The sequence below is a fragment of the Bombus affinis genome, unplaced genomic scaffold (genome assembly GCF_024516045.1).
Source record: "Bombus affinis isolate iyBomAffi1 unplaced genomic scaffold, iyBomAffi1.2 ctg00000059.1, whole genome shotgun sequence".
Taxonomy (NCBI): domain Eukaryota; kingdom Metazoa; phylum Arthropoda; class Insecta; order Hymenoptera; family Apidae; genus Bombus; species Bombus affinis.
In genome coordinates, this window is record NW_026108820.1 from 1,823,509 (window position 1) to 1,839,522 (window position 16,014).

The 16,014-nt window shown below is 32.8% G+C and overlaps 1 protein-coding gene and 2 long non-coding RNA genes across 3 annotated transcripts in view; 1 reads left to right on the top strand and 2 right to left on the bottom strand.

The window, feature by feature from the left end:
• LOC126926857 (uncharacterized) overlaps positions 1-2,579 on the top strand; it is a 56,891-nt gene extending 54,312 nt beyond the window's left edge. The window contains exons 2-4 of the long non-coding RNA XR_007714952.1: positions 1,314-1,355; positions 2,024-2,346; positions 2,425-2,579. This is a non-coding gene — a long non-coding RNA (uncharacterized LOC126926857). The remainder of the gene's footprint in view (positions 1-1,313; positions 1,356-2,023; positions 2,347-2,424) is intronic.
• The window catches only part of LOC126926830 (A disintegrin and metalloproteinase with thrombospondin motifs 3-like), a 305,556-nt gene that overhangs the window by 62,117 nt on the left and 227,425 nt on the right, over positions 1-16,014 (bottom strand). The window lies entirely within an intron of this gene.
• LOC126926874 (uncharacterized) overlaps positions 1-16,014 on the bottom strand; it is a 57,204-nt gene that overhangs the window by 24,234 nt on the left and 16,956 nt on the right. The window lies entirely within an intron of this gene.

A 16,014-nucleotide genomic window follows, 5' to 3' on the forward strand; every position in this document is an offset into this window, starting at 1 on the left:
CAAAAAGCTTCTGGCAATAAAGGTTGGTCTGCAGTACGATACGCTTATAACTTTAAATACATTTCAGGTTCATTCACTGAATATGCCATAAAAAAGGAATGATTAATATTGGAAGTAAGGAGGAAGACTTCTGAAGAGACAGGGATAAATCTAATTGTTATTGGATTACCCATACACATTCAAGATAAAATCGATAAAGAAACAGTACAATCAACAAATGGCTTAATCGGATTCTTGGGGCAATATCAGACGAAGGGAAGAAAAACACAAGGGAGTAACGCAAGATTGGACAGAAAGCCAGAGCCACTGCCCAAGAAACAACCTTGTATGATTTATGAAGCACTGAATTTCCCAGGTCGATTTCACCCAATAACAACTCACCAAAGAAATACATGCACATACTCATCGATCATTTTTCAAGGGCTGTTTTTATGTCCACATCGAAAACACAACACACAGAAGATATCATAAAACTTATAGACTCGACAGGAGAAACTGATTGCATAAAAATTATCCTTGCAGACCGATACCCAGTAATGACATCCAAAGAAATTCAAGAGTATACGAGGAAAAGGAACATTAAATTAATTTTCACCTCGACAGACTGCCCATCCTCCAATGGACTGAACAAAAGGGTAAATCAAACATTAGTAAACAGGATCAGATGTAATTCAGACAAAAATAAGAGAAACTGGACAAAAATCACAGAAGAAAGCGTAGAAGAAAACAATAACACCAGACACAGTGTAACGGGGTTTGCCCCAAATCATTTACTGAATGGAAAAATGATTGAAATCGTCCCTAAGGAAATAATGGAGAATAAGATAAACCTAAAAAGAGACAGAGAAGAAGCATTCAAAAACTCAACAAGAAATTTCGAAATTAACAAACAAAAATACGATAAAAAAAGAAGAGAACACGAATTTAAAATCGGTGATATGGTCTTCACCCATAACGGAAAAAAAATGAATAGAAATAAGCTGGAAGAAATTAGGAAAGGACCTTTCATAATTCTAAGAAGGATTTCAAACTCCATATATGAAGTGGATAACGGTAATCGGGGATCTGAAGGGAATCTGTTCCACTCCCCATTCGAGGGGCGGTATAAACTCCCTAGAGTTCATGTAGGATAGGGATTCTTTTTGTTTTACGGGTAGCACGACAGGCTGTGTTTCACGGACAGACCTTCTTTTGTTTTATGGACGACCATTTTAAGAAGCAAATTTTTCGCGAACGGACGGACAGAGAGTTACATTAGAGACAGACAAGGTTACAGAATAGTTATTTAAAATTTTAAAGACTGAAGAAGAAAGATCGGTAGCTCAGGACGTTGAAAATCGATTCTCGATTTTCAGGTAAACATTGTACTAAAGACTTTTTATTTCCCGTTTATATAATTATTATTTATTGTTATAGACGCATATTAATTGTTGTTTATTTTTGTATTTTATCATTTACTCCATAATAAAAACTCGATTTTCAGACTACAGAATAGATCCCTGAATTATCCCCGGATTACGATCTTATATATATGTACATATTTGTATATTTATATATATATATATATATATATATATAAATATATATATATATATATATATATAAAATATAAAAAAATATATATATATATATATATATATATAGAGAGAGAGAGAGAGAGAGAGAATGTTACAAGGAAGTAATCTAAAACTTCGTAAATTTGTAGTACATGTTTAATGAGAGAAGTATAAAATATCTGATAAGCGTAGATCCAAAAATTAATCCTATTTATTTGATATACCGTACTTTTTATTTAACATTTAAATCGAACGTTTAAATCGAACCCTCGATAGAATAGATAGAATAAACGTGTCCAATAAAATAATCTCCTCCATCATCTGATTTGAATTCAACGAATTTTTTTTATGAATACACATAGAGAGAAATCTACCTATTGTGGACACACGTACAAATCAATAAATAATGCATGTCGTGCAATATCGGCTACAGAAGGAAAAAATAGAGAATTATGTGTTATCCATAGATGGCAGTTATACAGTGACTACGAAAGGTATTTAAATAATATGAATATAAATACATGATACATGTATTAAACTTGGTATTATTTAATGGTACTTTCATACGATTATAAGGATTTGATTTGAAATATAAAAGCTGATAGGAGAACGGTTCATTGGAAAATATGGACACGCGCAAATATTTTCTCGTGCCCGCAGTATATTAAAACAGAAAGTCAAATGAAATATTTCTTATCAATGGCGGAGGATATTTTTCTCTTCTTCTTGACCCAGCAATTGGATTTCATCAATATTATATAACGTTGATTAAAATTTCCTTTTCTCTCGAGTGAGTACTATAAGATCACAAAATGACATAGATCTTTTCTTTGCAACTTGCTGAATATAAAACTGCGTCCTTTTACAGGCAACCATGTATATTCCAAGCGTGATGAAGGGATTAGATCATCGTATCGTAAATTATGCTTACTTCCAACCCCAAAGGCAGACTTTCTATGTGCTTGTCTCTTTGCTTCGAGGGCCAGCGAACTCTTCACTCTATATGACAGAAACAGCCTAGAATCCAGGGGAAATTTGAAAGTCAATCAAGGAAAGAACTGCAAGGTGGACAGAGCAAGGTCTCGTAGAAATGTATGTGAGATTCGTTTCTCGCAAATTACGAGATACGGAAACGTTTAAAGTCATCTACAGGCGGAAATCTGTTCAAGACAGTCGCGGTAATATTTCGACGTTATATTTCATACGTTAAGCCAGCTATTATTTAAATATGTTCTTTGAAATTAAGTAAAATCAAAGTAGCTGAAAAAGTACAGCTGATAAAATTACGTTCAAAACGTGAATGAACAATAATTTTTACTTTCGTTACGCTATTGTTATCGATTATCCATTATTTCTTATGGCAAGAAATGGGAACGTGCTTAATTTACGATAAAAACGAGAAACAATACGTAAAATATTTTTCACGATAAATTATTTTCATATTGTTTGAAATAATTTTACGCTTCCGCGATATAAGTGGCGAATGTAATTGAACAAGAATCATTTTTGATAAATGTAACAGATATATACCGTATATATATGCAAAATATATTATAACGTTTTAATTCATAAAGTTACGTAAAATTATTGGAAATCTATGTACGTAGGTATGTTTAAATATTTCATTCATGTTTTTATTCCATTGAATTGCAAGTTATATAAAATCATTTCATTAATAGTATAGTTCAATGATATAAGAATTGCGAATTAAGAATATTGTTTATTAGTGATATAAATAATTAAATTAGTAATAATGTATACTTAACAAGTTCTTGTATTTTGTTATTAAGGTAGAGTTAAATGGTTAAAGAATTAAAATTATTTCGCTCTTCTTTCAAAATTATTTCAATCTCAATCTCATGTTTTAGAAGGGAAAACTATAATTTTTGTTCTTAAAACATATCATCCCCTAATAGTCTGCGTTCGAATCATGATTATTCTAAAAACCACTATGATTGTGTTATTGAAACAACGTCATCAACTAGTTTCTTAAAGTACGTAGATGCTATTGAAACAAACTACGTACATGCATAGTAAGTTTATATGAATATTAAACATAAGAAACTTCGTTTGACTTGATTTGGCTGAAATCAGCTTGTCGAAGTGCATCATAGAAATAAGTCACGTCGATAAAAGTTGTAGCGCAATATCTATTAGACTGTCATTAAAGTCATCGTTGGTACATTAATAGATGGTATCATACAGTTAAACGACATGTCATAATATTCTTTCATCTAAACCATAGTAGCAACAGACTGTTTCCTACAGACTAGAGGTATTTCATGGGACGATCATATAAATTCTTAAATACAATAATGTATAATACACATACGTACATACATGAACCAAGTCTGTAAGCATAATCTATAGACTATAATAAATACGTGAAACATTTTGAATTCTGTATTAGATTTGAAGAAATCTCGAATAAATCAAAAGATATTAAATACTACAAAACTGTGAGCATTATTAAGGATTAGGATGTGATTTTTTGAAAGATATAAATATAATTTATGAATAGTTTCAAAGATGAAGGTGAAAGAAATCTGTAACAAGAATTAGTCCCTTAAGGAAACGTTAATTACTTTGTTACTGTAGAAACACTTGTGGATTCTTCGTTATAAAACTAACAATTATCTTTTATCTAAAGGATATGTTATAATACAAAGATCCTTAAAATTATTCGATGGAATATCCTATTGATATTAATGCTGATTACCTACTTTTTAACCTATCATTTACAAAGAACAGTTTATTTATCGAAGCTATAAACTTTTTTGCCCGCTTCAGAGCTTTCATCGACGATTTATGACGTACATGGTGCAATAATGCCTAATGCGATTCTCTTTAATATCCCATATTGCATACATTCTCGTACCGATTACACAAATTGTTTGAATTCAAGAAACATGCGATCACTATACCGGTATAAATTTGTTATTTACTTGATCTGAAATATCCTTTCAAGTTTGAAGTGAAATTGAAATTCTTTCAAATAATCTTTGACTTAAAGATGTTATTTATAGTTTCGCGTTTATCGATATTGATTCCCTAAATTTAACTGATTTTAGATGTATATTTATTTTACGATTTAAGCATTACATGTTAGTTTAAGTATCATTTACATACCAGCTACTTGAAATCCATTTAATTTCATGTAACTTAACTAATTACAGAACAAGGTTTAACTTTTACGTTAACTAAGCTCAAAATGTCCATGAAGCATGATTTGTTTCTGGAAAGTCATTTAACTATTTTAACTAACGAAATGTATAACGAAAATTATCGATTTTCAGAACTTTATAATATAATGGAATCGTTTTACATATTTGCGGACAAACAACACAACACAGTTTTCGTTTATGAATACGAAATAAAAAATTTAAATAAAAATTATATTAATCCTTTCGGTGCGAGTTGTTTTTTAACATCGATGGTACGTATAAAGCAGTAAAGCATGTGCGTGACCTGAATACATTTCCGGTCTTTTTATAACGATTGTGAACAAATAATGTAAAACTATAACTTCAAAACTATAACGTATGTTTCCAGATAAAGAAAATAATCACAGACTTCGCTGGATGCATAAGCATTCATAGACAACATCAATGGAATTTTTTCTGATGAATATGTACTTCTCCTGTAGGAAAGTATGAGATGACTCGTTTGTTTGTAAGAAATGTTCAAGAGCAGTCATGAAATCATTTACGGATTTCACTACGTTTTACATATTCGAAACCTTCCATCTTTGCATTTCTTTTCTGTCTCCCCTTTCTCGTGAATACTTAAATACATGATTTTTTCAAAACTTCACAAAAATAATCGTAAGAATCTGTTCTATTTTTTCTCGTATATTTCCTTGTTTGGAAAAAGGAATAATTTATGACTTGTAATTTGTAAAATTACGCTAGTAATATCAGTTTACTTGTACAAGATGGCCACCATACACATATTTGTCACATTAGAAAATATAGACCTAACCAAACAGGAATATTACACATTATAAGTTAACGTACATATATATGTAGTATCTATTTACAAGTATCGCAGATTACCTCTTGAAAAGTAAGAAAACATAAAGACTAAAGTAAAGTTGTAAATCTAAACTACAGTTCAAGTTATACAAGGCATGCAAAGCTTCTCTTGAAACGTTAGGTGCGTACTTCGATATACAATATAAAGAAACATAGCCCGCGAGAAAAGCTATATAGTACATGCCATACAGATCCCTCGCCATAACTTTGTCAATATGTGCAACGAAATCGGTAATTTTCGCGCCACCACACAAACGCCGTTTCTCTCGCTTTGGATAATTGAATTAAATCCAGATCGTCCATGTTTACAGCGAAGCAACACGTGATACCGCCAAAAGTGCTTTCCACCCCCTCACATAACTGACATCGGCCGTCCGTGGATCCAACGGAAGGATTTTGAACGTTGGAGAATGCGTAACGCTGATTGGCTATTGAGCTCGGGGGTCGATCGTAGAAGGGGACGCCGGGTCGCAACGAGCCTCACAGTACCACTTTGACTGTGAACGCGATAGGAATTGGATCGTCTATTTTACAAAGCTCCTTTATCTTTTGCAACAATTACATTCGAATGTCTTTTCAAGCGCTAACGACATAATCGACGTTTGGTAAGCGATTAGTAACTGCGAATTCGTAGAATTCGTGGATAATTCTCGAGCTGTTTCGTGCGTACGCGATATTAAGTGGCACGCAAACAGGTGCACCTATTCGCGTAGCGCAAGAAATGTATCACGGAGGTCGTTCGAATTCGGGTGCACGATCTATGCCTATGACTGTGCAGTAGGGCATACTCTTCTCGACCACTTGTCTGGCGCCAACCACCACTATTGTCTCGCGAAGGCCAAGCTGTAAATCTTCGTTGCTTATACCGTTTTCTTGGTGAGTGTTAATTTTTTACTTATTCGATGGTATAATAATACCGTTATTACGAGGTAAAAGTTTTTGGATGTGTGATTTCTTGATTGAAGAGACGCTATCATTATTAAAAGTTTGAATATCCCGCCACTAGCGAGGGAAACATAATACAGAATGATTCTTTCATTTGCTTACATTCGATTTGTTAATTTTACTCCTATTCTCCTTTTTAATTCGTAATTTAATTGTGAGGACATATGCTATGGAGCAATTTTTGTTACTTTTAGCATCGTTGCTTTATTTGTTAAGACTGTTGAGCAATACGATCGTTTACTTTATTTACTGTCTTGTTTGCTATTATTCTACTTTTAAAGACAGGTATTTTGGAAATATAAACTTCTACATATTGGTATAATATTGATATACTTGAGATAAGCTCGTTTATGCTGTTACTGTTTAGGATCGTTTATTCATTAAAGTTATTGTAATCATATGACAACGAGAACTAGTGTAAAATATATAAAATGTATAGTTCTATTTTAATAATCAATTTTTAGTGCCTTTAGCGAAACGAATTGATTCGTATTAAAAATGTCGTTTAGTGAATAGGAAAATAGGACACTGAAGGTTTAACTAATTTAAAAGGATTTAGTTATTGAAGATAGTACTTGCTGAGCAAATGGATCGCGAAGTTGTCATAATGCTACAAATGATACACGCTTGTTAAATGAAAATCCATCGACTTTTCATTTTTCCATTTGTTTAAGAAATATGTTGTCCTATTAGTTTATTCCATTAATATTTATAATGATATATGCAAACAAAAGTGTATAAATAATAATATGCAAATAATTTTTTAACTTAAATGTCACTTATTTAATGTTTTATAGAATGCTATAAGTATACTACTGATAAGATTAATTAATCGAGAACGGAATTAATGCTGTTTACTGTAATCAGAAAGAAAATGGATTAAGGAGCGAGAAGATTTCGAACGTAGCGAAATTATTTGTTGATTGAATATCTCCTCCAACCCGACAAGCAATGCGGGTTATTACAAGTAGTTTTTACTTAATTTCCAATTAGTTATCGTATCTATAAGGTGTGGTCAAAGTTTTGGTACATAAATTTAGCTTGCATCGTATTGTACCGATTTATTTATATATCCTTTTTTATATGATTTATGTTATTGAGTTAGGATTATATTAAATTATTAATAAAATGAAAGAAAAATGGAAATTAAAATTAAATAAAATAGAATTGCATTAAATAAGAAATAGAAATAAAGTTGAACTAAAGCAAATTCAATTAAATTATTTCTTTTTACTTGCCTATGGGATTCTGGGATTATTAAAGTTCCTATTACGTACTCGTATTCTCGCTAATTCTTAAAATGAATTGACTATGAAATGAATGAGACTATTTCTCCGATTATATTAAATAGGCAATATCAATTACGTGTAATTGAATACATTATTCGAACGTTTTCTACAGAACTCTTGTTATTAATACATTATGGAAAATTTGAAACCAATTCGATATATATATATATATATAGAGGTTGCAAGGCATTTATTGCAAACATATGCTTAACGAAAAATTAGTATACAACATTAGTAGTAGTCTCAAACATACAATTAATTGCAGTAAATGTCCTGCGACTCTTACATACATTGTTATACTCGTTTGAAATTGTAATAATACGTTAATCTTGTCACAGTATCGATAGGATATCAAGATATTCTTAATAATATGTCCACAAGGAGTTTGCAGGGATATTCAAATATTTTCGCGAACCACTGTAATTCAGCACAAGAGCAGAAAATTCCAGATTTTTTAGTTCTCGATCAGAGTGAATGTTTATACAAGTAACATTCGCTATCTGTGTCCATATTTACCGAACATTTCTATTAAACCTGCGCCAAGCTCGTAGAATGCCTCAGGTCGTATATGAGATGTCAGTTTTATCAAACGAAACGGGACCAGCTCCGTCTTACGTTTTCGATTAATTTTTTTCAAGATCTTGCTCTTGCATAATTAAATAATTTGAAAATTTATAATAATATGTATGTAGTATCTTAATGGGTCTTAGAGGAAAGGACAAGTAATGATGTTTTGATTTAATTAATAATATTCGAAGCAACGAAATAATTACAATGCTGTCGTACGTCTTATTTTCAGACGCGGCTTTCGACTTCCCGATTCACACTCTTCGGCTTCTACACTCGCTCGCTCTCGCTTCTCAATTCACACTCTGCACACCTTTCGCATCCGTTCTCTCCGGCTTCTCAACTAATACTGACTTTAACGTTTCTTTTGTCTTTTCCCGTCGTTCGAGACACGTGTCCCGAAACGCGCGTGGCCAGGGTCACGCGGGCCCTTACCACGAAACTTAAAAAGGACCGACGACACCTTGATGTACCCGACGATGCCGCGGCTCTCGCGACATTGTTTACGATTCGGCAGATATCTTAGGCCTTTTGTCCACGATACTACATGTATATATAGAAATTTAATAGAAACAAATAGCAGGTGGACTTGTTAGATCGTCAGAAAATTATAGATTGTTATGTTTATGTATCGTTCGTATGACACGCTGTAAAAGTAAGAAACGATAATTATAAATTTATCGAAATATATTTATTATAAAGAGAAAAGAGAAAATGGCAGGGAAATATAGAGGAAAATTTGTTCGTAGGACGCTTCGTATTCAAGAGATTCCAAGATTGAAAATTTGCCTACCAAGTATACTTGAACTTGGCTCATTACGTGATAAATTAAAAAAATGTATTTTTCTTGAAAACAATGCGTCTTGCGAATAAATTTTGTTCCACATTCTCATTTTATTTTCACACGTAGAATAGCGTCCTGTCGATTGTTTACTCCTCTTCGGTCCAGAATTAGCCATGTTCTAGTACGCTTGGTAAATTTTCAAACGCGATCTTCTCGAAAATAAAGAATCCTGTATATTCGAATTTAAGTTGTCGAACGAAACCGATTTATACAAATCAAATGTATATCATCGAATATACAATTTGTTAAATAATACTCGTTTTAATCTACTTATGAAAGATTATGATACACGAAGAACTTGTCGTTAGAATCAAATTATTTCTTTCGCTAAGCTTCGAATCTCAAAAATTTAACGTAGATATTTCCATCAGGTATTTTGGCATCGGAAGGAAAATTCCTCGAACTTGAACCAATTTTTATTACTTTTCCGTCAAAACAATTCCCTGCTTCGTCTGATATTTATTAACGGATCATTCGTTTAAACTCGCGATTTGATCACATTGTGGCTGTTATAAATATTTTGAGGCTGTCGGCGATATTATGCTTCCCGTCGCTCCTGTACAAGTTTCATTCGTACCCGAACAAAGTTCCCAATTATACGATGTACAAGATCTCGTAAAGTTTCGTTAATTCGTTATCAGCCAACGTCGTACTTTTCGCGAGAAGAACTCGCAAGACTATTATTTCCGCTTTGCGAATCTATTTATCCGACGTGGGAATGCCTAAACTCTAACTAAAGCGAGAAAGCTTTCTTCATCGTATCCGTAGTCATACAACGAACAATTTTATTTATGAATATCCGCCTTGACAGTTTGTCTAAAGGATGTTCGTCCTTCAATTTTGTTACAAACGCAAAACGTTTCTTTCTTCGCTTCTTTTCCAAATATTCCGCTCGTGCTTATATACTTTAAGATAGCAGTTGCAGCAGTTAATGAAAAAAGTTGTTTGCAACTATACCTCGATTAAAATCGCTCGAGATATCGTAAGGTTCTTCTTGCATACGATAAATATTGGGTTGGCATCTATGTGATTGCGAATTTTGTCAATACCACCTAATGACAAAATCCACAATCGCTAAGTTGCCAACCCAATAATAGGCAAGCGTCTAATATTAAAAATAACAACTTATAATGTTGTTTTCTTGCAAATTCCGTTCGTTTTTCATTACCGATTTTCAATAAATTATCGTTGCTTGTCTGTCGGATTCGTATTATTATAGTATTTTAACTGTCTATGTTTTTAACGTTCCATGGCTAGAAATCCACGAACAGTATACAAATTACCAATTGCTGTTCTTTTATCTACGCGACGTTTAATTTCCGTTAAAAATAAATTACGTTTAAAAAACTAGTTTAAAAAATGACTCGGTTAACCGGTTAATATCGGATTCTTGCTATAGTTGTTACATGACTTTTTACTATTTTTTGTCTATTGCCAAATAACCTTTCTCATGGTAGGCGGATCGTACACGATTATAACGTGGAGAAAACGTGAAGGGTAATCGTTTTACTAACTCGTTGCCTTAATTGGTTTACCTTAACTATGTTGGCTGTGTCAACCGATGATACGGGTTACGCTTATTTCGTTGTTCACGCAACACGGTATAACGGTACATATCTGGAATCTGCATAGATGATTAGGGATGAATGTTATGGAAATTTCCAATCTAAACAAGCCAGTCTTCAATGAGTATCGATCGATCACATTGTAATGTCGTTAATTACGCGCAATTATATTAATGAAACTATCGTAAATCTTGTACAAATAAAAACAAAAAAGGATCAAGAAATTAATATTATTGTTACCATCGTTGCGCGCAAATATTACGTACAGTGGGTATTTTATCGTAAGAAGGAACATATTACTTTGTCCCAAAAGTTTCTTTCCTTTTATAAGGAAATTATTTAATTGTTAGTACATACGCATCTTCTAACGAATGGGAACAACTTCGAGTCACCGTAATCATCATATCGAATGGAGAAAAAAAAAGATCGAAAAATATATATATTGGAAACTTTGAATCTAAAATCTGATATTTATACGAACGTTGTAACACGAAATTTAATTTCTCTTCTTTTTCCGGCTTCCGTAAAACGACTGCGTCTAAAGGACTTTCGAAACTTAATTATCCCGGTTGAATCTTTAAAGTAATATACATGGACTAACTTTTCATTGAAGACACCGGTAAGGAAGAAAATCGCCAGGAACTGGTAATTATCGAGCGCTTCCACAATGAGTAGACGGTCAGTTTGTCTAACTCCTTCATTCAAGGATAGCGCATACTTGAAGTGTTTCCTACTCCGGGGACTGTTATTGAAATGCTTGGAATTGAACGTATAGTTGCGCAGTTATGTGTTTAAGGGCCATTTCTGTCATCTCGATTTTTTTATTTTCGTTGCACACCACCTTGCACGATTTTAATAATATTTAGACAGAAGAAAAAATATGAATAAGTATTCTTGTTATTATTTGCGTTATTAAGTCAAAATGGAAAATACCTTCGGTTCGAACAGTTGATTTTAATCAACTTTAGTTGAAATTCGATTTGTACTTTGGAAATTTTAATCGGTTGCAGAATATATAATATTAGAATATATAATAACGGATATAATATGCAAAGTTAAATGTATTCTACGTCATTGTCATTATTGTTATTGTTTGATCGTGATCGGAGAATAATATTTCAAAAGACATGACGAATATATGGCATAGAATTTGTATTATGAGATCGAAATGGAAAATACTTTTAGTTCGAAGGTTTGATTAAAATTCAAATTTCATTGTGCTTGACGAATTTCCATCGATCGTAGAATATACAGCTAAAACATCGATGTAACATCGAAAGTCAAGCAATATTCTACTTTCTCGTTTCGCTTGTTATCGTCATGTACAGCCTCGTAATATTTTTAAAACCATAGGACACATATAAATGAGATATAAATACGTAAGTGCGTTATTAAATCGAAATGGCAAGTACTTTCGGCTCGGATATCGATCAAAATAATATTGAGAGTGAAATGCAAGCTATGTGTATCACGCGTTATTTCAACGCGAAGTCAGACGAAGCAGGGAATTGTTTTGACGGAAAAGTAATAAAAATTGGTTCAAGTTCGAGGAATTTTCCTTCCGATGCCAAAATACCTGATGGAAATATCTACGTTAAATTTTTGAGATTCGAAGCTTAGCGAAAGAAATAATTTGATTCTAACGACAAGTTCTTCGTGTATCATAATCTTTCATAAGTAGATTAAAACGAGTATTATTTAACAAATTGTATATTCGATGATATACATTTGATTTGTATAAATCGGTTTCGTTCGACAACTTAAATTCGAATATACAGGATTCTTTATTTTCGAGAAGATCGCGTTTGAAAATTTACCAAGCGTACTAGAACATGGCTAATTCTGGACCGAAGAGGAGTAAACAATCGACAGGACGCTATTCTACGTGTGAAAATAAAATGAGAATGTGGAACAAAATTTATTCGCAAGACGCATTGTTTTCAAGAAAAATACATTTTTTTAATTTATCACGTAATGAGCCAAGTTCAAGTATACTTGGTAGGCAAATTTTCAATCTTGGAATCTCTTGAATACGAAGCGTCCTACGAACAAATTTTCCTCTATATTTCCCTGCCATTTTCTCTTTTCTCTTTATAATAAATATATTTCGATAAATTTATAATTATCGTTTCTTACTTTTACAGCGTGTCATACGAACGATACATAAACATAACAATCTATAATTTTCTGACGATCTAACAAGTCCACCTGCTATTTGTTTCTATTAAATTTCTATATATACATGTAGTATCGTGGACAAAAGGCCTAAGATATCTGCCGAATCGTAAACAATGTCGCGAGAGCCGCGGCATCGTCGGGTACATCAAGGTGTCGTCGGTCCTTTTTAAGTTTCGTGGTAAGGGCCCGCGTGACCCTGGCCACGCGCGTTTCGGGACACGTGTCTCGAACGACGGGAAAAGACAAAAGAAACGTTAAAGTCAGTATTAGTTGAGAAGCCGGAGAGAACGGATGCGAAAGGTGTGCAGAGTGTGAATTGAGAAGCGAGAGCGAGCGAGTGTAGAAGCCGAAGAGTGTGAATCGGGAAGTCGAAAGCCGCGTCTGAAAATAAGACGTACGACAGCATTGTAATTATTTCGTTGCTTCGAATATTATTAATTAAATCAAAACATCATTACTTGTCCTTTCCTCTAAGACCCATTAAGATACTACATACATATTATTATAAATTTTCAAATTATTTAATTATGCAAGAGCAAGATCTTGAAAAAAATTAATCGAAAACGTAAGACGGAGCTGGTCCCGTTTCGTTTGATAAAACTGACATCTCATATACGACCTGAGGCATTCTACGAGCTTGGCGCAGGTTTAATAGAAATGTTCGGTAAATATGGACACAGATAGCGAATGTTACTTGTATAAACATTCACTCTGATCGAGAACTAAAAAATCTGGAATTTTCTGCTCTTGTGCTGAATTACAGTGGTTCGCGAAAATATTTGAATATCCCTGCAAACTCCTTGTGGACATATTATTAAGAATATCTTGATATCCTATCGATACTGTGACAAGATTAACGTATTATTACAATTTCAAACGAGTATAACAATGTATGTAAGAGTCGCAGGACATTTACTGCAATTAATTGTATGTTTGAGACTACTACTAATGTTGTATACTAATTTTTCGTTAAGCATATGTTTGCAATAAATGCCTTGCAACCTCTATATATATATATATATATCGAATTGGTTTCAAATTTTCCATAATGTATTAATAACAAGAGTTCTGTAGAAAACGTTCGAATAATGTATTCAATTACACGTAATTGATATTGCCTATTTAATATAATCGGAGAAATAGTCTCATTCATTTCATAGTCAATTCATTTTAAGAATTAGCGAGAATACGAGTACGTAATAGGAACTTTAATAATCCCAGAATCCCATAGGCAAGTAAAAAGAAATAATTTAATTGAATTTGCTTTAGTTCAACTTTATTTCTATTTCTTATTTAATGCAATTCTATTTTATTTAATTTTAATTTCCATTTTTCTTTCATTTTATTAATAATTTAATATAATCCTAACTCAATAACATAAATCATATAAAAAAGGATATATAAATAAATCGGTACAATACGATGCAAGCTAAATTTATGTACCAAAACTTTGACCACACCTTATAGATACGATAACTAATTGGAAATTAAGTAAAAACTACTTGTAATAACCCGCATTGCTTGTCGGGTTGGAGGAGATATTCAATCAACAAATAATTTCGCTACGTTCGAAATCTTCTCGCTCCTTAATCCATTTTCTTTCTGATTACAGTAAACAGCATTAATTCCGTTCTCGATTAATTAATCTTATCAGTAGTATACTTATAGCATTCTATAAAACATTAAATAAGTGACATTTAAGTTAAAAAATTATTTGCATATTATTATTTATACACTTTTGTTTGCATATATCATTATAAATATTAATGGAATAAACTAATAGGACAACATATTTCTTAAACAAATGGAAAAATGAAAAGTCGATGGATTTTCATTTAACAAGCGTGTATCATTTGTAGCATTATGACAACTTCGCGATCCATTTGCTCAGCAAGTACTATCTTCAATAACTAAATCCTTTTAAATTAGTTAAACCTTCAGTGTCCTATTTTCCTATTCACTAAACGACATTTTTAATACGAATCAATTCGTTTCGCTAAAGGCACTAAAAATTGATTATTAAAATAGAACTATACATTTTATATATTTTACACTAGTTCTCGTTGTCATATGATTACAATAACTTTAATGAATAAACGATCCTAAACAGTAACAGCATAAACGAGCTTATCTCAAGTATATCAATATTATACCAATATGTAGAAGTTTATATTTCCAAAATACCTGTCTTTAAAAGTAGAATAATAGCAAACAAGACAGTAAATAAAGTAAACGATCGTATTGCTCAACAGTCTTAACAAATAAAGCAACGATGCTAAAAGTAACAAAAATTGCTCCATAGCATATGTCCTCACAATTAAATTACGAATTAAAAAGGAGAATAGGAGTAAAATTAACAAATCGAATGTAAGCAAATGAAAGAATCATTCTGTATTATGTTTCCCTCGCTAGTGGCGGGATATTCAAACTTTTAATAATGATAGCGTCTCTTCAATCAAGAAATCACACATCCAAAAACTTTTACCTCGTAATAACGGTATTATTATACCATCGAATAAGTAAAAAATTAACACTCACCAAGAAAACGGTATAAGCAACGAAGATTTACAGCTTGGCCTTCGCGAGACAATAGTGGTGGTTGGCGCCAGACAAGTGGTCGAGAAGAGTATGCCCTACTGCACAGTCATAGGCATAGATCGTGCACCCGAATTCGAACGACCTCCGTGATACATTTCTTGCGCTACGCGAATAGGTGCACCTGTTTGCGTGCCACTTAATATCGCGTACGCACGAAACAGCTCGAGAATTATCCACGAATTCTACGAATTCGCAGTTACTAATCGCTTACCAAACGTCGATTATGTCGTTAGCGCTTGAAAAGACATTCGAATGTAATTGTTGCAAAAGATAAAGGAGCTTTGTAAAATAGACGATCCAATTCCTATCGCGTTCACAGTCAAAGTGGTACTGTGAGGCTCGTTGCGACCCGGCGTCCCCTTCTACGATCGACCCCCGAGCTCAATAGCCAATCAGCGTTACGCATTCTCCAACGTTCAAAATCCTTCCGTTGGATCC